Raw genomic sequence first — 24,991 nt, 5'->3', positions numbered from 1 at the left:
TGTAACTGTCTGTGTATATCTAACAAATGCAGACAATAATTGCCTTTGTTTGAAAATTTGAGAAAAATGCGGGAAGTTGTATAGTCTGATTGATATTAGTGTCAAATACTACTTTTGGTAAAAAGGAAGGATTTATTCGCAAAGACTCCCTGTCCTTATGAATGATTCGGTAAGGAGGTTTGCAAGATGAGGCCTGTAATTCAGATACTCTCCTAGCAGAAGTAATAGCAACCAAAAATGAGGTTTCCCAGGATAAATACTTCAAATTGCAATTTGCAGATGGTTCAAATAGGGGATTAATTAGAGATTGTAGCACCAGATTCAAGTCCCAAGGTGTAGATGGATCCTTGTATGGGGGTCTCAGCAATAAGGTTCCTTTCAGAAAGGCTTTACAAAGTTTGTGTAACATCAGAGCTGTATCATTTAGACCATTATGAAAATCTGAAATTGCAGCTAGATGAACCCAAATAGGCGAGGAGGATGTCCCTGCAAAAAAGTAATCCTAAAATTCCAAGACCTTACGAACTGATGCAGAATATGGGTCAAGATTACTGTCTGTAACCCATTTTGAAAGTTTTTGCCACTTGCTGCTGTATAATCGCCTAGTCAAAGGTTTTAGGAAGGCTAGAACAATTTATTAAACTGGACCAGTAAGGCAAGTATGCCTGGCAATCATTGGAACTGCAGAAGCCATGCAGTGAGCTTGAGATTTTGAAGATTCAGATGAATGAGTCCCTCGGGATGGGACAATAGGTCTGGAGCTGGGTCCAGCATCCAAGGTTTCTGAATTAACTGAGGCCACAGAAAGGGAAACCATACCTGTCAAGACCAGAATGGAGAAATGAGAATTATCCTGTTCGTCAACTTGTTGGCTTTCTTCAGAAACTGGGAAATGAGAGGAATCAGGGCAAAGGCATACAGTAGACCGGGCAGCCAATCATGAAGAAGAGCATCTCTTGGTGACTCCCCTGGAGGGGAGAATCAGGGCAAAGTAGCTGCTGCACTTGTTGTTCAGGGGGATGCAAAGAGATCACAGCAGAGCTGGCCCCATGACGGAATATCCTTTACATCACAAAAGGGTTGAGAGACCACTCGTGAGGCATCAGGATGCTCTAGCTCAATTTGCCCGCTATCACATTGGAGCTCCCTGGAATATGCATTGCAACTAGAAAGAGGTCAAATGAAATTGCCCATTGCCATACCCTGAGTGTTTCTCGACAAAGAAAAGGTTAAGATCTGGTTCCCCCTTGTTTGCTGATATACCAAGCCACTGACATGTCATCTCTTTGGATTGCAATTGTTCCTGAGGGGAGGGTTTCTTAGAATGCTTACAACTCCAGGAGCACTGCCCCTCATCTCTAGAACAACTGATGTGCAAACTGGCCTCTAACTGGGACGAAGTGTCTTGGACTGTGTTTCCCATATAATGCCCCCCCACCCTATCCGGGATGAGTCTGTGGTCACAATGGCTTGGGTTGAGGAGGGACAAATGAACTGCTCGATAGAGTCTTGTTGGAATGGATCCACCAACTCAGGTCCTTTTTGCATAAATTGGTGATCAGTACCTGATGGGACACTGGTTGATTCAGTAATGACCATTGTGAGGCCAAGAGCCATTGTAGAATTTGCATGTGCAACCTCACAAGGGGAACTAAAGTGATGTTGATCACCATAGATCATAGAGACTGTACCAACAGTCTTGCAGTCACTGTTCTGTTGTGAATAATCTGGTTGACTTGTGATTTTCTTCTTTGAAGTCTTTCTTGGGGTAGAGATGCAACAGAGGTGCTTGTGTCTACGACAGCTCCTACGAATTCTAAATGCTGTGTTGGCTCTAGATGGGATTTTTAATAGTTTACAGTGATCCCCAGCGAGAAGCAAGTTTAAAAAATGTAGCTCCTTCCCACAGCAGTAGATGCCTGGTGGTTGCAGTAATGAGCCAGTTGTCTATGTATGGAAACTCACGGAATCCTTGCAGTCTGAAGGGAGTTGCTACCACTGCCATGCATTTGGTGAGCACCCTGGGGGCTGTGATGAGACCAAAGGGCAAGGCTCTGAAATGATAATGACTGGCTCCCAGCCAGAACAACAAAAATCTTTTGGAGCGTTTGTCTATTTTTATGTGATAATACGTATCTTGAAGATCTATTGAGCACATCCAATTGTCTTTTCCAAAGAACCAAAGTATAGACTGAACTGTGACCATCCAGAATTTGGTTTGTTGAACTGACAAACTGACAAGACACTGAGATCCAAAATCGGTTTCCAGTCCCCTGTTTTTTTTGGCATTAAAAGAATCTTGAGTCAACTCCAGATCCTACCTGGTCTGGTGGGACTGCTTGGATGCTCTTATGTTGAGGAGTTTTTGAATTTCTAAAACTGTTGCAACCCTGTGACTGGGTGGAACATCTGAGATTCTCCTTGGTTGTTTGGATTGTTTTTAAAAGGGAATATTGTAACCTCTGGTTATAATCCTCTGCACCCAATTGTCCGTTGTTATGTTTAGCCAGACAGGTAGGTGCAGGGATAGTCATCCCCCAACTGCCTCCAGAGGATGTCAATCGGGCCTCCATTCAGGAGCGCTGACAGCAGTTACGAGGGAAGAAATCCCTGGAACCCTGATTCTGCAGGCCACCTCTGCATCTAGCACAGCGTCTTCCATTGTAACGCCCCTGGCCCGGGGGGAGTCGTTACCATGTGAGTCCTGGAAAAACCCTTGGGTCTTTTTGAACCACAGCTTTCCACTCCTCTGTTTCCTGCAGTAGGGCCGTTAAGGAGTGGAAAAGTGTACTCTCACTGCAGAAAGATCTTTCCATCCTTCTCACATCTGGCAAGGGTCTCTCTAACTTTGAGGCCAGAAGGGGATGTTCCTTCAAAGGAAACATTGATGAAAGAATTCTTAAACAGCTCCACAAACTCGCATAAGCACATCCAGGCATGTCTTCTCATGGCTACGTCAGAATCCGGTGCCCTAGTCGTCTCTTCAGATGTGTGTGCAATGAACCTCATGGACGAATTACATATTAAATCAAGGGCTGCCAGCTGGGAAGCTACTTTATTCTGAACCCCTCAGCTATGGTTCCTGAGTGTCTGATGGCTCCTTTATCAGATCTCGTTGAAACCTGGTGAAATGTGCCATGAAGTTTAAGGACCTAAGTGCGAAGGTTGATGAACCGTATACACACTTTCCGAATCTATCCATCATCCTATACTCTTTATTAGGAGGATGGATAGTAGGACTTTCATCAGCAAGTTCCTTTTTAGTGGCTGCCGCAATCAACATGGCTTCTACTGGTACATCTTTAGCCCAATGTTGCTGCTCCGCAGAAGCTGACAAATTATGCTCTGGTCTCTTGGGGATTGGTTTGATGGAGTCAGGAATCTTCCAAGCCCACTGCACAATGAACTTAATTAGATCATCAGCAGGAGGAGAGATCCAAGAAGTAGATATTCGAGCATGGAAAGCCTCCAGGTTTACTGAATCCTCTGAGGAAGGCTGCTGGGAAGTCCAGCCACCCCTCTGCTTAAGGATCTCTAGAATATCACCGAATGAGACATCTTCCGGGGATGATTTTGGGGAACCTTCCCCTTCACTAAAGTCAGTATCTTCTGTACAAGACTCTTCAGGGGAGTCCAAGTGCTTCCTCTTGCACTTTATCTTTGCGATAGCTCCTCGGGGGATGGATTGGGGTGGTGTCAGAAGAGGACATGACAGACATGGTTGAATCCTGAGGTTTTCGTGTCTGCTGTCCCAAGGTGGTGGCTGGAGGTAGCTCTGGGTAAGGAGAAGAGCAGGGATGCTGTTCCTTGTGAGCCCGTAGTGGATAAAACCCTCCATGGCCTGGAAGGCAGACCCCCCATAGAGGAATGGGAGCCCGAAATCAAAACAGACTCCTTCGAAACAGTGGTCCCATGCCACACACAGATAGCTGCCCCAGAGCCCAAAGCCAAACTTACGTTTGCAGAATCCCTGAGAAGTATGGATGACTCTGACAATATTGGTGTTGATCCATGCTCCCTGGAACTGACAATGAAGCTCTGACCCTGAGAGGTCTCCAGTTCAGACAGAACCGAAGAACTCAGGGGAGTCATCAGTGCTGGAGAAGAAGATCTCATCAGCACCAATAGAGTCGACACTGGGGCTACTGGAACTGGGAACTCCCAAGGCTCAGTTGGAGTTAGAGGAGAAATGAGAACTGGTTTAGAGACATGTAAAGTTCCAAGTTCCAGAGCCAGAAGTGCTAGGAACCAAAGAAGTGACTAATCCTCTCGCCGCCAGGAGCTGGTCCATCAGCCTCAGAACATTGGACTCTGAAAGGCTCTTGGTGGAATGGACCAAAGAGACCGACAGGGACAGGGGGTTTACCAAGAATGGGCTTGGAGGTCGGTCTACAAAGGGATCTATTATTGGAGAATATCTTATGCACGGCAAATCATTAAATGAAAACTCCTTCAGTTTTAAGACCGGTGGATCAGATGAGGAAGAAAATGTCTGATCCAAAATAGCAGTGGGTGCCAGAATTGTCAGTGCAGAGGTCAGCACTGACAGCACCGATGATGGTAGCTGCTTTCCATTTGATTCCGCCTAAACTGTGGGAACTGGGAAAGTCTTAAGTCTTTTTTCATAAGTGGTTCCTATGAGTGTCAGAACCAAGTGGCTCCTCTTCTTAGATCCTTCAAGTCTGGATAAAGAGGAAGAAGAAGGGGAGCTAACATCAGTCTTGGAAGCTAGAGATATGGTCTCATCGAAGCTATCTTTTATAAGGCCTGTCAAGGCGAGCTTATTTTTCCTCTCTCTGAGGACCCAGTGACTAAAGCCATGACAGATGGCACAGTCTTCTTGAAGGTGCACCGGACCCAAGCAGTAGATACACAAGGAGTGCCCATCGGAAGCAATTTGCAATCAGACTTCTGCATCTCTTGAAGCCAGAAGTACCTTTAGTCTACTCAATCATGTCAAAAAGGCACTTTCACACAAGCACACGGAGAGGAGAAATGGAAAGTTTGAGTAAGTTTTTTTGTTGTTTAAATAACTAGAGAAAAAAATGTACCAACTATGGTAGGAAAGATTTACCATAGTGGGAAAGAGGGTACTAATAATTGTACAGAAGATTACCATAAAGGTAAGCAAGAAGACTGGAGAACTACCAACGATGGTATTCAGGAAAGAGGAGGTGGGTAAGTAAATAAAGATTTAGAGAAACAACTACTCACTAAAGATTTTCAAAACAAAAAGGTAAATAACACTTACAGTTACAAGAAAAGGCTAGCTCGACAGCTGACAGAAAAGGAATGCATCTGGCACTTAAAACGGCACATGAGATCTGAGTTAATCTTGACAGGAGCATTCTCGATAGAGTTAAGCTCGAGAGTTTTTGGAAGGCGTGAATTGGAATAACAGCTGAGTCGGTTCAGAGATATGGAACCGAACTCACAGTCAAGGATTAAGTGAAGACTGACAACATCAGATCAGTGAGTTTACTGTGGTGCCAGTCATGGCCACTGCAGAGCCACCCACTAGTAGCTGCAGCGCTGAGTGAGCCCACAGAGTAGACAAACGCTCCTTATTAGATTTTTTTCTTTTTAGGTGCATTAGGAGAAGGAACCGTAGGACTAGTAAGGGAATCCATGCCCTTGATGACAGAGAAACCACTTCAACAATAAGCACAGCTGAAAGGTGTCAGTCAGAAGGTAAGTATTTGCTCAGGTGATCGCACGGACTACACACACTTCCACATCCCCACAGCAGTCCCAGTAATCATAAAATTAAATGCATAAACTATTTGCCCTTGTCCCCAAATATTGAGGAATATCTTTTCCTTGGCAAGAGTAGCTGAAAGAAAGTAGGACAGTAAGCTGTCACAAAGAGCACACAAGCTTTAAACACACTTACCTTCTCTTACAAATGTCTAAGTCATTCAACTAACAACACAAAAAGAAGAAAAGCAGCACACTTTTAACACATATACGTGCCCAAAACAGAGATGGAAAATTAACCCAGCTAAAAATATCCTGTGTAATAAGACATTTTCAGTAAAAACACAGACAAATGCCAGTCTATTTGAAGAGGTCTGGTATTAATTTTAGTCAAAAACAGACAAAAATTAAAATATTGTACCAAAAGGTAACCAAAAAGAAAATCTGCTAGCAACAGAAGATCAGAGCCAACAGCTGATCCTGTGAAGCCCAGAAGGAGTGCTTTTGAGAGAAGAACAAAAGTACTGAGCATTTTTGGCACCCAGGCTGTTGTTTTATCCTTTTGGAACTCACTCTACAGCAGCCTGGGTAATTTTGTGAAGTCCAGCCACAGAGCTTTGGAGACTGGACAGTCATTATATCCAGTGCAGGATGTAACCCATATATCTATAATCATTAGAATAGTAACCTGGGATCCCTATTCTCAGAGAATCTTCACAAGGTAGAATTTTTTTGCCTTCAGTTCCTTTTCAGGACTGGAAATGCAACTGAGAGTTTGTTAATGCATTCACCCCTTCAGTATGTGAAAGACTAAGTGTGAAGTGTCTTGCTAGCAATCCCACAATGCCTCTCTGTATGGGGTATGAGGTAGTCTACCTTGTCTGTTTACAATTACCTGACTTGAGCAGCATATGCCCGGGTCTCAAATTCATTTTTCAGAGCTGTAATGCAAGAGGAAGGACACTAAGTGTGCTCCCACTGCAACAAAAAATATCTGTTACATTAATTCCATGTTGAGATTAGTGGTAACAGTCAACGGTAAAGGAAAACAGTAGCAAGAGAGCAATTTCACTTTCTTTCACTTTTCAGCAAATATCATTTTGAGTACTGTGTAACAGGGAATTAACCTCAACATAAAGAAACATGGTCTTGATCTTTTACAAGTAATAGTCTATGATGCATAGTGAGAAGTAAAAGCCAAATATGAGCAGCTCATCTCATCTTTTATTAAAAAATGTCAAATAAGCAGATGTGAAAACTCAGCTCAGGAAAATCAGATAAAGAATATGCTATGTAAATCTCAATAAGTAGCTGAAAAAAGGCTGTTAAGACAATATGCGTGTATTAAAGTAATACAAGTAACAACATAAAATATAAATAATATCAAAATTCAGTATCTCAAAACCAAGAGAAATATTTCACTTATGTAGCTGTCATTTGGTACACTGTGAAAAAGGGAAGTAGGGAAGCAACATGATTCTAAATGTAAACAGGAACAGGACACTTTATTTTACATGTCTGCAAATATCATTTGGTGCACTGCGTAATATTTTTATATGTTTAAAAATATAATTTGGTATACTGCTTAATGGGGAAGCAACATCTCACAGCAGTGTCTTGGCTGTTTGTCCCTCAAACAGTTGAGTTGGGGGTTGGAATAATGGTTAAAGTGCCTACCTTATATACACAAGGTACAAGGTTTCATTCTTGGCTTTGGGAAGCATGGTAAGCTTAAAAAGCCCCCCCTGAGTTGTCAGACCAGTAACTGCCTATGAACCCATGAAATACACGTTGCTACATGTTGGTTTGCATTTCTAAAGTAATGTAGCTTTTGGTAAAACACTCAATACACAGATCTTAGCATCTGAAAACTGTATTAATAATACCATACTAATGAAATGATATTCTGGGATACCCAATAATGAGAAGTTATGCCAAATATAAGCAAAAGAGATATTTCAATGCACTGTCCACAGTTTTATTTATATACCATCTAGTGCACTGTTTAATGGGGGAAGCAACATACAGCAACCTGGTCTAAATTCTTTGACAAACACTACTCTGCAGTCTCTAACAGTGAGAAATAAACACCAAAGATTAGCAACATAAATATTTTATTACATTTTTTTCTGTGTAGTTTCCTTACACTGTGTTAAGCTTTTGCTATGATAACTGCAGTGGCACTGTCAAACCAACAGCGCTATTTGAAGACAGCTATTCTGTAACACACTTCATAGTGTTTCTTACCACCCTAACTTGTTGTCAAAGGGGAAAATTATCATGAAACGACAACATGATTTTACAAAGCAGATGCTCTCATTACTAAAACATTTTTTAAATAAAAAGAAGCACTCTGAAACGTACACTACAACAGCCCTTTTAACCATCACTATTGACTTTTTTGACCTTTGACTTTTTATGACAATTCTTGCAGGCCAGTATTAGATCTTATCTTTTTATAAAAGAATTATAAAACTGCTGCAAATATGTCACTATTTTTAACTGGCTACACATCCTTATTCTAAGACATGATATAATTACATATTTTCATTACAATTTATCAGATAAGTAAACCAGACTGGCTCTATTCTTTCTAGTACAGCTTTTAACAAATGGCCATAGTGTTGACGATAGTTTACCAAGGTCAAGAATACGTTATAATTTATTTTAAGATGACAGCATTGTAATAACACTTCTAGCAGAGGTGTGTGTGTGTGTGTGTGTGTGTGTGTGTGTGTGTGTGTGTGTGTGTGTGTGTGTGTGTGTGTGTGTCACAATACAATATATATTTTAACAATTTTTTCATTATAGACAGATTTATAAGAGAAACACATTCAAATGCATGCCACAGATTTGAATCATAGCTGTATTGTAAAATATATGTAATGCCAAACTACTGGTTTGTCTTATATACTACCAGTTTGGTGCATGCAATTTTAAGGCAGTAAGTTTGTGTATTTTCTAAGCATGAAGTACCATTCTCTTACAGGCATAGAGTTATTGGATTTCAGATATGATGTGCATACAGAAAACTCAAACAATGATATTACTCACAGTTTACAGCTTAATTAATAATAGGGGCTGCACCACATTGCACAGACAAATGGAAATCATGGCATTAAATTATATGTAATCATTTGTGAACTGCAGCACAACATCACTGACACACTTGCAGTAACAGACAGGATTATGAGCAGGTTGCTGATCATAACCTATTTATTATGTTTTTTTACATGTCAAGAACACATAATTTAGAGTTATCATTGGAGGCCTAATCATAATTTTTTTGTAGTGCATGCAGCTTTATCTGCTCCATGTATTACTAGTTACAGTACAAAAAAAAACGCTAAGTCTTTTGCTGGCTTTCAAAACTGTAAAGCACTTAGCCACTTAACGAGTGCGGTCAGAAAGATGGGATAGCACGGTCCATTATGTTTCTACTCCTCTTACCAAGCTTCTAAATTGTCCAGATTTTTTCAGAATGTCCAAATATTTGACTTGCTTGTTTTGTCTGTTCCTCAAAGTCCATAGTTTTCAGACAAATCATGGAGGACTGAGGTCACTAGATTGTAACATACATTTGAGTTTCAGAGTTCGTATCCTTCGGACAAAATGCAGACAAACACACATCCTGTTATTCTAGATACTTTCTAAGTTAGTAAGAGGAAGGGGCACCTTATCAGTATGGACAGCAGACAAAAGTAAATCTTTTATTCTGCCGCGATCATTTGTTGGTCAATGGTCAGGACTGGCAGATTTGACTGCCTAGCCCAAGACCCAACCATAACAACTTAAGCAGCTCTGCTGAAATATTAGCAAATGACAAGGTTGGGCATCTCTGTCAATAGGTATTAAGCAATGGTAGTTTAAACTTGAAAAAAGACATTACCCACCAGTTGCAGAGTTGCCAAGCAAAATATAAATAAACCTATTACTTTCTGCTGCAATGAAGTGCAGTGCAAAATGCCAAAGTTTCACTAAGACCCCTCTCTCAAATGTCGAAACTCCAGTTAAAGTAGTATAGCACTTATTATTAGAGAATAGCACAGCACTGCCAACATGTATTCTACCTCATAAATGGCAAAGCATGATGTCATAACTCCCAACCAGTTACAAAGCTCTAAGTTGCAAATGCTGCTTTTTGGAATAATTTAAAAATATAGTATGTTAACTGTCCTCTGCTATAAAGTACAATACAAACTGTTACAGCTCCTCTCGAACCCCCCCCCCCCATTAGATAAGTACAACTGGAGCATTTCAAAAGATTGCTTATTAAAGAACAGCACAACATTCTTCAAATACATGATCTGATAAAATGTAAAGTGTCATGTCATACCACAATATGTACTGCAGTGCCAAATCAGTAAACACATACAACACACATATTCACTCTCTTATGCAGCTCTGTAATTGAATATATAATAAATGAAATATTCCACTATAAATACACAAGGAAAGGGATTACCATTATTGCTGAGAAACAAATAGAAACATTCTTAAAAAAATAAATAAACAAACAGTGGCTGTTTTTTTAAGAGTAATAGCCTGAAGGATGGGCACTAGGCGCGTGTGTGTGTGTGTGTTTCTCTGTCTGTAGGTGTGTGCATATGTATGTGTGTGTACAGTAAACTCTCAGTTAACAGGAACTCAAGCAACCGTCAAAAAAAAAAAATCAAAGAAATACAATACAATTTTCACGAGTTGCACTTTCTGTTTTTCCTCTGCAGAAACATACCTTACATTTTTAGAGTTTTAAAGTTTTAAAAAGGAAGATAGGAATAAATTCCCTCTCTCCCCCAACCTGATAACAAGTCAAACCAAACAAATAGTATAGGGTACAGTATTAGTCAGGCCTATTTTTAATAGTAACGCTCAAGCAACCCAGAAACTACAGTTATCCGGCATCTGCCAATCCCCATAGGTGCTGGTTAACTGAGAGTTTTCTGTATATATGTGTATAGGTGTGTGTGTATATATATATATATATATATATATATATATATATATATATATATATATATATATATAAATATATCTATGGGTCTACTTTCTTTTATCGAAATTACACTTACCAAAATTTTGATACTAATGCTTGTACCATAAGAAGGACAGTTTGCAGAAGGAAGATAGATTAAATTAATAAACATTTAAATTAAATAAAATAAAAAAAAAATAAGTTACAAAAAAGTAAGTAAAGTAAAACAAATTTGAAATCTCTGTTTACATCAGAAACACAATAAATACAACAGCAGGAATATACTCAGTAGAAACATAAGGATATGCAAAAAAAACAGCACTATTATAAAAAAGAGAGGCACACATGTAAATTTACCCTCCACCAATATATACCATAAACTTACAGTTCACAGTTTTCCTCATGCAGATAGAGGAGTATGAAGTGGGCTACTCATAGAGTTTACGTAAACAACAATGACATATTGCAGACAAATAATGTTTTACCCATGTAGTGCATTAGGCTACGGGTTTGTTATTCATCAGTCAGATAGCGTGTGGGAAGAAGCTATTATGGAATCTGGATGTCCTGCATCTAATGTTTCTGTGGCGCTTCTTTGTTAGCAGGAGTTTGAATAGTCCATGAGCCAGATGGTATAGGCCTAGAATATATCACGCCCAGAAATGTCTAAAGTAATGCCTCAAATAAGAGGTATATAACTTGCTTACTAAGAAGATCGCTAATCTAAAAACAATATATTTAATAGTTTTATAGAGAACCAATGAAAACAATGTGCACATTTATTAATTTCTGGGGGGGGGGCAACATTTTGAAAGATGTGTCCTAACAGGTGGGTTGGGGGCAACAATAGGAGTTTGTGAGTACAAAACTGAACTTTCTGGCTGTAATAAAACATCCTCCAAAGCAGGAAGAACACCAGGAAAAGGAGTGGGTTGATGATATTCCAGTTGTAATAAATCATAATACTTCTTTTGAAAAAAAACTGGAATGCCAGCATATTCCCACTGAACTAACTGATTAATCTAGATATGGCTTCAGAAACATTTTCCAATGGACAATCACAAGAAATTCTCTCCTCAGAATCAGAATCGGTCACCTAAGGAGTTATTCCTACAGAATAATTTCCCTGTTCAGTACATTGGAAAACTTCAGAAAAAGAAAAAATCCTTTTTGTTTTATTAGTAAAATCAAAATCTGAAAGGACATGAGCCTGAACAAAGCCCAATAAATTATCGTTGTCTAAAGTAATTGAGACGGGAGGATAAATGTTTAAACTTTTCCTTCTTTTTAACATTAATTTCCACAGAAGCAGACTGATTCCTGTCAGGAAAATCACCCCGGTGAACAGGCATCCTAAGTCCAGCTAGGCAAACTGGCATTTCCCACAACTTCCTCTAAGACCGACAAAACAGATATTCTCATACTCAGTAAAGACTCTCTAGCTGCAGAGGACATGTCAATTGTACATCATGGCTAAAGGGACTAACTAGACCAGAGGAAACTAAAGATGATGAGTGGTCAGAGGAACCAGAAATGGCCACAGCAGGGTCACCCATCTGTGGCTGATGCAAATTCATAAACTTCTGAAGGAATAAAAGCTGTCTTTTGTTCATTATGTGGTTGCAGGATAGAAAAACTGAGAAACTGGTAAGTTGTTGTAAAGTCAAGAATGAAGCCTGAAATTTGGGTAACACTGACAGTATCAATTGGTAAAAAGATACATATCAAAAAAAGGAGTGTTTTTACCATAACACACTGTGACAAGTGCAACATACACTTACCCAGCACCTAAATTCAATTAGATAAAGGTTTTCTTCCCAAAAATTACACAGTACTTAAGTTTCTCACTAAAGTTAAAAGTACAACAGTCTAGTAAATGACTGAAAAGCTGCACAGCAATTCATAAAAATCCTGACTTAAAACAAATCACTTCACAGAAAAAAAGCACTATTTCGGTCTCAAAATAAATTGTGAAATTTTTTTTCCCCAAATGGAACTTTTCTGCCCATACAAGGAGAAACACTACCCAACCATCAATCCTTGAAAGCCCTCAATAAGTGCACTCCTTGCGAGCAGGAAAGCTCTGAAGGGCTTGGAGCCCAAACCATTGATTTTCTCCAGCCTGTTCAACTTGCCAATGGTCCAGGCATTTGGAAGGTGGCCTTAAGCTTAGAAAGCTAGCCGGCTGTTATGTCCTATGCAGCATATAACCCGCACAGCTAAGGCTATTGCAGCAATGATCAAATAATGAACACCTCTAATGACAGCTATTAGATGTAAAATGTATTCGGTAATATCCTATGGATCAGAAATGTGTAGGACTGTAGTAAAATGAAAGCTAGAAATATAAATAAAATAATTAGATTAATTTTAACTTACCCAGTATTTTCCTGACACTTCTATCAAACCGTAATCTGGAATTAAATATGAAGAGAAACAAAAACAATAGTGTTATACAGTTAGATAAGGAAAATGAGATTAAGCAAGTGGGATTTAATTAGACAAGCATGGTCAGAAAAAGAAAATGGAATTTGGAATTTTTGGTTAACTCAAATACTTGACAAATTAAAAATGTTTTAAGAAAATATGGACTGAAGTATATAGAAGATTACTTAAAAACCACATTCAAATGAGTAAGAACCATATTCCATATTTAAGAAAAATCATAAGGAAGAAATGGAGACTGGTAAAAAAAGAGGAAATGAAACAACGCGGGTATTCCAACTCTTTACAAGGAAGTTAATTGACAATAACTGTATAAAATACTCAGAAGTTAATAGGAACATTTTAAATAAGCATACAAGGTATACATTTGAGTAATATGAAAGTGATGCATTAAAAAGATATAAGAAAAATGATGAATCAGAATCCTGATTATGCTGCATGCTATTTGTTTGTGTCTTTCGGCTTTTCCCAGTTACGGGTCGCCACAGCGGAACTCCGGTCCGCTAATGATTGGCAGTAGAGTTTTACGTGCTGGCTTGCCGGGCCTAACGCACAACCTTCAACGAAGGAACGCCCGTTCACGCATGTCGCCACACAGAAGACACTCTAACTGAGAACTGAACGGGCAACGGGCTATGTTTATGTGAAAAAAAGTTACCAAAGACAAAGCTTTGGAGAAAAAATGAGTTCAAATTACAGAAAAGTTGGTCCAGAGAAGATGAAGAGTTATGCTTAACAATAACAGAAGAAAGAGATATAATCTAAAGTATTGCATAATGGACTAAACAGAACTGCAAGAAAAGGAAGATGGAAGCAATGAACAAGTGCTGGACCGTTGAAAGACAGACTTAATAGACTTATTAAATGTATGTATTTTTTTTCTCTTTTTGAATAATTTGATATACATGCAGTGTGTACACTGGTAAATTGCAACAATCATTGGCTGAAACTAAATAAAGTTCATTAAATTACATTAAATCCCAGGATGGTGCATTCCTACCCAGGGGGAGTCTGGAATGAAACACTCCTTTAAAAAATGCTTTATATGTCTTATGGGAAGTCATACAACATGTGAGAAAACCGAGGTGAGAGGAAGAGACAGCTGCCAGATAAATCCTAAAAGTATAACAACTAGCTCCTTGTTCAAACAGTTGGGTCAAGAAAGTAAGCACCTCTGAAAGGGAAGCTGAAATACGACCTATACCACTGCTTAGGGCCCACAAAAAAAACTTCTTCCATTTACTCTTGCATATCGTCCTAGTAGAAGGCTTTTGAGATGCAGATACCAGATTGACTACTTATTTGGGAAATGCTGGATCCTTGGACATCACTTGAACTAGAGAAGCCATGCAGTTTGGGTGAAAATACTGAATGTTTAGATGAGTAGATCCAGAAAGATGTGACAGCAAGTGAGGGTGCTCAGGCAGGAGAAGGGGTCTTCTCATCAGATGAATCCACAGCAAGGAGAACCAAATCCGGAGTGGCTAGTATGGGGCTACGAGAATGACCTTTGCCTTGTACATCTCAGCTTTGTGAAGAAATTTTGTTATCAATGGAAAGGGTGGAAATATGTAAATAAGATCTAAGACCAATCATGGGCGAATGCATCTCTTGTTTGGGGGGGTGGGGTGTTCTTCATGAGGAAATATACTGTAATAGATCTTTGCATTTGGTGTGTAATGTTGAATCAAAGAGATTACAATACAACAGGGTCTTCCTCATCTATGGAATATGTGAAAGGCTAGCATTTGATATATTTTTGAGATTAAATTCAAGAATTATTCAAATTTAAAAAAGAAATTTTGGAAGTTTTTTTTTCTAAAGAATATGCTATAGCTTTCTCTGATCACAATAAATCTCAAATTCTTAAACTCAAATTCTTTCCTCGGTTAAAATATATCTTGGACCCTTTATTGGCGTACACTTACTTGGAAAATTGTGTTTAGATCTTTGATAACTCCTGTAAGAGTTGCTAAAATGAGAAAATAGGCTAATTGGTCACATACGTTTTTTGATTGTTTTATGGTTCAGAATTTCTGGGTAAAAATTCAAGATTTTTTAAAAGCACTGTGGAATGATACATTTATATTAACAAAAGGAATGGTTCTCTTTAATATTCTAGGAACAGATACATGAAAGAAATATTTTTTTTATTTAACTTGGACTATGCTTGCTGAAGCCAGAAAAACTATTACAAGGAACTGGAAATCCTCCTCAAAAATCAAAATGTGAAGACTTTCTTACTTTCTTAAAGGAGGTTGCAGTTAAAGAAATTAAAGTAAAAGAGAGAATAATATATCCAAAACAAACTGAGGAATAATCCTCGGTTGAAGGTTTTGGCCCTTACTGAATCAATATCTTCATCTACTTAATTATTCAGGCTGTTAGGATTGCTTTTTTTCTTTCTTTTTTTTAAATTTCTTGTCTCATTTACTACCTTGTTGGTCTCAGGCTTAGTGTACATACTGTAAATAGCTATAATTTTGTTTGTGCTTCAAAGCCATAATTCATTGTATTCCATAATTCACTGTATTCCTTTACTGTATGACATTTTAAAGTTTATTATTTTTGCATTTTTTTTTATCTTTTAAAAAAAATTAGTAAAAATATTTCAAGCAAAAAAAGGATTATGTGAAAGGCTGTTTCTTTGTTGACAGATCATTCATGTGATAGCATAATTTGCCTATTCGACCCTTACTCGATCACTTTGGATGTCCTGATATGTACATTGCTGCAAAAAAGCAACATGACGTTAAGGCCCATTCCCATACCATTATTAATTCTCTGTAAAGTGGATAAGATTGCATCCCATCTTGTTTGTAGATGTACCATAACCACTGATATACTGCCACTGACGGAGCAACTCCTGAAATACTTTCAGTGATAGGAGGTCTGCTCTCAACTCCAGTTTGTTGATGGGCAGCTTGACCTCTTGCTGTGTCAACTTTTCCTGGACCATTTTGTCTTGACATTGCCACCCACCCTGCATCTGTTGTCACTGTGGCTGTAGAGGAGGGACAAACAAAAGGGTGTTCCCACTGATAGGTCTTGAATGTTTGTCCAGCACAAAATACTACTTCTGCATTCATTGGGAAGTTTGACCGTGATTGTCATATGTTCTTAAGCTTGATCCCACCGCCTTCTGAGTGCCCACTGCAGAATTCACAAATTCAGTTTGCTATGGAGAACAGCCTGGATATAAGTAGCCATAAGGCCTAGCAGTTAGAGGACTGAGGATGCTTTCAGTTTGGGATTCCTAGAAAGACTTGTTACCTTGTTCACAACAAAATTGATTCTGTCTGCAGGTAGAATAGCTTTCTGGTTGACCATGTCCAACTGAGAGCCAATGAAATGACAGACAGTGTTTGGCTTAAATGAGACCTCTGCAGGATGACAGTAATCCCCAAGGATTGTCCTTATCCCCTTGTGCAGCATGAAGGCCAGCCACTGGTTGAGGTGTAAGATAAGGCATCTCTCGACTATCTCCAGAGTGGGATAGTGAGGCAACTCTTCAAGACTCATACTGGTGGGTCCCTTGAAAGCCCCCCCTCCAAAAGGCCTGTTGATTTGGGCCACCTCTGCCTGCTTCTGTGCCAACAACTTGACTGGAATGTGCTCAATGTTTTTAATACTTTTATTGATATTTTAATAAATTATTTTATTTTATGTATTTGCAAAGTGTCTTTTTGAATCCTGCTGGACCCATTCTCTTAGTGTTTACTTTTCTGTTACAAGTGCAGGCAACTTTACCCCAAAAGAAATGAGCATTTTGTCCTCCTGCTCATACTGCAGTAGTCTCTCTCTCACGTTCTGCCTAAATAAGGAGGAGGAGTCGGCAAAGGTGGGATTGACAAATGCCAACTTAAAATGATCCACAAAGTCAGTCACATGGAGCCAAGCCTGGAATCTCAAAGCCAGACCTGATCTCACAGACATGCCTGCACTATCCACAGCATTATGAAGCAGTTGCATGGTGAGTGAAGATATAAATGAAACAGTTGACACTTGGGTTTCAAGTTGATTCCTCAATTCAAAAGCAGGCAGCTGTTTCAGAGGCTCTGTAGTCTTTTCTGTTAGGCATCTCTGACATCTTGTCATATATGCCATATACTCCAGATTGCTGAGGGAGAATTTACTAAATGCATACACTCTCTTTGTGTATCCATCATTTGGGACTTCTTATTGAGAGGATGGAGAGCCCGAGTATCGTCTGGGACATACCTCTTGGTGGACCAACAATATGGAGTCAACAAGAGGTCCTTTATTCCAGTGCTGCCTTCCCTTGGGAGTCTGTATCTCTCTGTCAGGTTTCCATGGTATGGGCACAGTTAAATCAATTTTTTCAAACCTTGCTGCACATCAAGTCAACCAGCTTGTCTGGGGGTGGCACGACATAGGTTGCAAAGGGAGAGGTCTTACAAGCTGCCTGCAAGATTCTTCTTCTGAAGAGGTGGGGTCAATGGGTCATGATCTCCTCTGTCAGATCATTTCCAAAATCCCACAAAACTGTGGCATCCTTAGAAGGGGATTTAGGAGAAGCATCACTTTCATTGAGATCAGTATCTGGGAAGGAGACTCTACTGGGGAGTCAGGGTGCTTCCTCTTGGTGATCGGGGGTCCCCAGAACTCTCTTTGAAAGAAGACACCCCAGATCTCTGCCTAATGAGCTTATGAAGACTTCTGTCTGGCGTGAACATCACACATGACTGGCCAAAATGCTCAGCACTGAATCTGAAATCGTACTCCTCTGCAAATGCCAAGTGCCAAAAACGAACACTTATCTGATAAAAGAAACAATATTACCCAACACATTTAAGCTTGCAGAGACACTGAGAAATGCTGAAGCAACAATGACTGCAATGAGATCCTATGTATCTCCTTGCATCAAGGGTTTATGGAATAGGGAAGGGGTTTGAGCTTATGAGAAGTGTCATTGCCAAGGAAAAGGTCACCAAGGAGACCAGTCCAACTGTTCCAGTATCTAGACAGGACAAGAGTAAATACATAGAGTATGCCTGGCCCTGGCAATCCCTTGTTCTAAGAAAAAAATGCATAGTAATACAAGTATGATTTATATAAACAGTTTACAATGTTGAAACACTGAAACACAATTGATCGATGCAAGCATATTGAACAGTCGCCATACAAAAAAAAAAAAAAAAAAACAGCAATGCAAACACAAAAGATCACAAAAGAAAAATAAGTTGTTTCATTTTGCGATATGTTAACCAAAAACTTAACCACTAAATTCAGACATACTTTGTCTGAATAGTGTTCATGTTATGGAAAAAGGTTTTCTTGCGTAGGGTTGGGGTTAGGAGTAAGGGTAGAGTTAGGGTTAACATGCATTAGTAATCACCCCCTATCCATTCTTACTTATGCAAGCAAAATGTAACCCTATCCCTAACTCAATCTCTACATTTCACATTAGAAAAACCCTGCCATTACATAAGAGCAGAAGCCAAAGTAGCTCCAATTGCAGAAAATATGAAAGAGAACAGATTATGGTGATTTGGACGCATGTGCAGAAAGGCAGCAGATAATCTGGTGAAGAAGATTTGGGACAGACAGGAAGAAGGTAAGAGGAAGTGATGACGTCCAGCAAAGAGGTGGATGGATTGTGTGAAAGAAGATCTGCGACAGTCAGGCATGACTGTTGAAGAAGGCAGGAGTTGGGACTGAATCAACAGAGTTGGCAACAGTTAACAATATACCTTGACCCCATAAAGAAAAAAAAAAATGGGAAAAAGGGGGCGGCTGCTGCTGCTGACATACGACACTGGCGCGCACACACACATATATATCACATGCACAGCACCTCATTTATCACCCTCCATAACCCTTAATCTAACTCTAACTTGAAAACACTCACATGCATACACATCTCTTAATGCCAAATATTTTGATACATCAGAAACTTTTGACATTAACAGCTCAGACTCAGACATACCTTCTGCAACTGATATTCCCTCTTTTGATGCATGCATCACTCAATAATATGTGCATTCCATTAAAAGTGCACTTGACTAAATTTATAAACACATACGTCTATCAAACATATGAACATTTAACGAAGTGAATGTAACCCTACAGGCATATATAACATTTCCTAAATACGTCTGCAATATCAACTGGTATAGCAGTGCACAAGAATAGATTGACCTTGCACAAACTATCCTCCCCATTTGAATGTGAAAAGATATGCTAGTATCACAAATTGCTTCACAATGTGGCATTCAAATTCAGACAAATGTAGCTATATAGGTCACTTAATGGAAGGGTTCCATTTCAGAGTACTCCACAGAGCCAGTCAGCATGCCTGGAGCCTTGATTAGCTCTTTTTTGCTTCTTTAAAAAAGTACCTGTAAATACATATATACATACAAATGCATATATACCTGTAAAGCTTTCTGTAGTATATTCAGTTGCTTTTAAAAGCATTTACTGTTGCTCTCAATGCATCTCAATGCATCTTTCTTGCTGTTAGGAATTCATTTACAAAAACCTACTACCATGGCCAATCATTTCAAAACACATATCACACTCAATTATTGGATATTTCTTACCTCTTTTGTGATGTGGACCAGATGACCTGTCAAATATACTGTCTGGTAAAACATCATGGGTCAGTAAACAATTTGTGTCTTTCGGCTTTTCCCGGTTAGGGGTCACCACAGCGGAACTCCGGTCCGCTAATGATTGGTAGTTGATTTTTACGTGCCAAGTTACCAGCTCTGACCCACAACCTTCAACGAAGGTACGCCCATTCACGTATGTCTCCATGCAGAAGACGCTCTAGCTGAGAATCGAACCGGACAGCGCCTTACTGTGAAGCGACAATGCTACCGCACCACCACAGTAAGAAATAACAGTGGCAAAAGAAAGTACAATCTCAGCTCAGCTGTTCTTAAAAATACTGACTGAAATAAAAGAAATCCTTCAGCATAGTTCAGTTACAATAATTATTATAAGTGCTATTTTAGCAGATGGGCAGAGCACCACCAAATAAAATTATATTGATGCTCCTCCCCTTTGGGCCCATACCAGTCGATACCTATGTGACTGGGTGATCATACGCCTCATAGACCTTCCACAGCACCACTTCTGAATAGCTGCAACATTGTGAGAAATGCTAAAAGTAGAACAAGTGAAAACAGGTCACTGAACTAGTCAGATGACTATCATTAAGATCTCCTAATACCATACGCAACGTTATTGCCTTTCCAAAGAACATATGTGTGGCACAGTCAAGCAAGGGAACTGCCACTCTAATCTACCTCACCCTTGTGATGACTCTCGGGAATTATGTTTTTCCTACACTAAAATTATATTCTGGGTTTAAAATAAGATGTAAATCAAAGAAAGGAGTGGTAACCATTGGGTGTGGGAGGTCATGAAGAGCAACATTTCCAATGGCATCTTAAATAACTGCATAGTCAGAAGATGTTTTCTCTTTCGCAAATGATTACAAAATAACAGCTATAAACCAAAACACTGAACAAGCAGTAGTATAAAGTGAAAGCATTCTGTACGTGTTAGTGCCACTCCTCTGTTTTAGTAAATTAAGATGTTAAGCAAGAAGGATTTGATATGTGAGGGACATTACTTTACTCTCACTGCTGATCATGCTTAAGTTATAGCAAGTACCTTCATGTGGTGGACCCTGTTTTCACAAAATTTCACCAAGACAACACATATATAACTGTATTTTTTCATATAGCATATATCATGGCTAGAGGTAGGTTAAAAAATACAAAAAGACAGTTGGGTGCACAGGACCCTGGATAAAAAGTGTTTAATTCTGGTGTACACACTGGTGACAGGGCTGGAAAAAAAATTCCAGAAACATTTCTATAATAGGTTTAGGCCAGGCTCTGGGGGAGAATGTCCCTCCCTGTTGTAGAAGGAAGAAGTAGTCCACAAAAATCACAGCAACTGACAGGCCAAAAAAAGAGCCATAAAGATGACACAGTTGACTATTGAGGGTAAGGAAGAAATTGTGTATTGCTACTATTATGCAAGAAGCCCAGAATCTAAGAACTTTGATAGAAGATTTTCAGAAAGATTAAGGTAAAAAAAATAGAGGAAAGTAAAATACTTGCATAAAAAAAAATGTCAAAAGCTTCAAATAAAATTTGCATTCATTAATACAACAGATCCATGAAAAACATTACAAAGATCAAGAAATTTTAGGCTGCCTAGAAAAAGAAACGGCAGAGGAAATATGAAAATGCAAAGTACAGAACCCACAGATTTTTGAAAGGTATAAAAAAGAAACATGAACATGGGAAGGAAAAGAGTTCTGATATGGTGCAATATTTATGTAAAGGATCAAGCCAAACTAATCAATGCAAAAAAAGCACCTCCAAAGACATTTGAAGAGAAATACAGGCAAAGACACCCAGATATGGAAAGTTTCACAATACAAAAATAGGAAAACAAAAAGGAAATGTACAACAGAGCATCAGTACAGCAGAAGTTAAACAAACAGAAACAGAAGTGATAGATTATCTGTGAAGTGAAGGATATAGTATGGATAATCCAGCACACATAATGTCGTAGAATGAGGGAAAAATTAGTCCCCAGATTAAGGAGAAGTAAGTGGAGCAGGAGGTATCTGAAGAACAAGTATGGACATGACAAAGAAAAAGAGATCTGGTATGGTGCAATATTTAAGCAAAGGAGAAAGCAAAACTAATCAATATAAAAAAGCAGCATCAAAGATATTTAAAGAGAAACACAGAAAAAGGAACCCAGACATGGAAAATTTCAGAATACAAAAAAAAAAAAAAATAAGAAAAGAAAGGGAGAATGTAGAAAAGAGGATTAGTAAAGAAGAAATTAAAAAAAAAAAACTGCAGTTATGTATTATTTGTGAAGTTAATGATTTAGTCTAGAAAATCCAACACAGGTAATGCCACAGTATGATGGAACAATAAGTTCCCCAGTTTAAGAAGAAACAGGTGGCGCGGGAACTATATGAAGACTTGCCACATGATGATGCTCTGGAGACTTCTGCAGGAGACTGGTACAAAAGGTCAGTTGAAGTTGCACAGCAAGGGAAGAAGCAAGAAACAGTGGCATCTCTGATACAGGCAATGTTGCAAACTGATGGGTCAATGAGTTTCCATATGAATGAACAGCAGATGAAGCAGTGTGCATCTGAAGAAGATATGCCACAGGAAGATGTTCTAGAACTTTCGAAAGAATACTCACAGGAAATGAAGAGCAAAGACGGTGCTCTCAGTCTAGAAAAAAATGATCTAAGGGAACAGCTGCTTCATTTAATAGACATGGACAGACATTACGATCAATGAAAGAAATAGATAACAAAAAATAAATAAGACCCAAAATGCTAGAAGTTTGGTAACACAGTAATTAGGGCTATTAAGAGAAATTCTTGTGATATAACATAAATAAATAGGATATATTATTGTGCAGCTAAATTAATAACAAATGAAGTCTTGCCACAAAAACATAAGAGTAGTAAGTGAAAGGAAGGGAAGTATTAAAAAGCCACCATGGAAGCAATTAGGACAAGAAGTATGGCTATTAGAGACCAGATCATCAACAATACTTAGAAAGCTAGATGTGGTAAAAGTAATGCTCAGCATCAAAACAGACCAGGATCTCTCATACACTACTGCAAATAATAAAGCAATAATATCAGCACAGGCAGAGAAATTTAGAAGATATGCAGATAAATATAACGGAAAAGTACACAATAAGCAATTCATAGATGATTTAGAAATGTTTTATGGTGAACTTGGAAACAATGCATGAGGAAAAGAAACAGCACCAAAAAAGAAAAAACAGACACACTTTAGAGAAATATTTATGAAGACCCAAACTGAAATAAAATTAAGAAAAGCTCCTAAATGGAAAACCTCAGGCTCAAATGTAGTACCTAACTTTTAGCTAAAAGTATTAACATCTTTGCCCAAATATTTATCCCTGAGTAAGAATTACTTATATGCTCATCCTGAACTGACACCAACCTGTTTAACAACAGGAAACACAATACCCTGCCTTAAAAGTGAATCTGTGAGCCATCCTCAAAACTATATACCAATATTGCCTTCTAATTATATAAAAACTATATACTGGAATTGATGTTGGCAAAGTTTATAGTCATTTAGAAGAAAACTCAAATAATTGCAATAGAACAAAAGGGTAACAAAAGAAAGTCATATGAAAAAATAGGATAATTTGTTGCTAAATAAAACCGTAACAGAGAAATGTGAAAAGGAGAAGAATCTGAGTATGGCATGGATAGATTAAAAAACAAGCATTTGACATCATCCCACATTCATGGCTAAGAAATGCTTACAGATGTATGAGAGAGACCCTACATTGATCAACTCCATTACAGCGACCACTTTGTACCTAAGCCACGACAAAAGGCAAACTACTATCCAACAGATAAAAATTCAAATTCCAGGGTGATTCTTCGTCACAAAGTCCACTGAATATTTAGGATAAACAGACAAATGTAGGTTCTGTAAAATAAATAAATAAATAAAAATAAAAAAGAATTGGAAAGAGTCGCCCATTTTGTTGCTGGGTATGATACACTCATGGCAGAGGACCTATATAGTGAAAGGCAAAATAGTGTTTTAACGCTGTTGGATATAGGATTAAGTTAAACACTACAATATGACTTTTTGACTTACCCTTAAAACATTAAGCTATTTGCTTAACAAATTAGGCCACAGGTACAATTTGGCTCCCAGAAAACTATGCTGTTAAAGACTTATCTACTTTTTGAGGGCGACTTAAAAACTATATAGTTCATCAGATGAGGAGTTGAAAGTACAACTGCAAGTGGCTAAAACTTTCTCATATGATATAAGAATGTAATTTGGTCTTGATAAATGGGCAAAAGCAACATTTAAAGCAAGAAAGTTGCAGCATCAAGAAAATATCAATTTGGGATAGGAATGTGATATACAGGAACTTGAGCAAGAGGGAGTGTACAAATACTTGAGAACTGATGAAGGTTCATCAATAAAACATGAACAAATGTTAATAAAACTCAAAAAGGAATACTTTAGAAGATTAAAACTAATAATGCAAACTGTCTTGACATCTAGGAATAAAGTCAAAAGTATAAACCAATTTGCTCATCCTGTTCTAACCTACGATTTGGGGGTGACTGACTGGCCCCAAAAGGTATTAGATCATTTGGACATGAAAACAAGCAAAATACTTCATGCTTATCAAATGATATAAAAAAAAATCAGTGTATACCAATATTACATATTCCTCATTTTGAAGGAGTTATGGGCCTCTTCGAAATCGATTAAATGCAGAGATTTACTATTGTGGGAATGCATACATATCTCATGACCTCACCAGATCTAAACATAGTGAAAGTTTTAAAACATGAGAAGTCTAAGATGACTTCCCTGCTTAGTTTAGCAGAAGCATATCAGTGTCAAGTAGGAATGGAAATTAAACCAGAAGTACACAAAAATCAGGAAGCAACTGAATGTGCCAAAAAAATCAAAAGAAAGAATATAAGGAGAAGGATCAGATGAAAAGGAAAGAAATGTGGAAAGGCATAAATATTGTGGCAAGTATAGAGATCTCCTGGAACAACCTCATGTCAATCAGGTTTTTTTTTCCACATGAATGCTTATTGAGAGGTAAATTGGACCAAAAGATGAAAGATTAATAATGGAGGCCCAGGACAGTGGACTACATACTTGTTGCTTTACAAAGTCCACTGAATATTTAGGATAAACACACAAATGCAGGTTCTGTATTAACAAAAAAAAAAAAAAAAATTGGAAGTAGTTGCATATTTTGTTGCTGTGTATGATACACCCATGGCAGAGGACCTATATAGTGAAAGGTACAATAACGTTGCAA

At 38.4% G+C, this 24,991-nt stretch overlaps 1 protein-coding gene across 1 annotated transcript in view; it reads right to left on the bottom strand.

The window, feature by feature from the left end:
- FAM172A (family with sequence similarity 172 member A) overlaps positions 1-24,991 on the bottom strand; it is a 2,873,056-nt gene that overhangs the window by 2,071,599 nt on the left and 776,466 nt on the right. The window lies entirely within an intron of this gene.

Source organism: Protopterus annectens, chromosome 2.part2 (assembly GCF_019279795.1).
Source record: "Protopterus annectens isolate FY-2018-M chromosome 2.part2, PAN1.0, whole genome shotgun sequence".
In the NCBI taxonomy this organism is placed as follows: domain Eukaryota; kingdom Metazoa; phylum Chordata; order Ceratodontiformes; family Protopteridae; genus Protopterus; species Protopterus annectens.
Note: the sequence above shows the minus strand (reverse complement) of the source record. Positions and strands in the feature narration are given on the sequence as shown.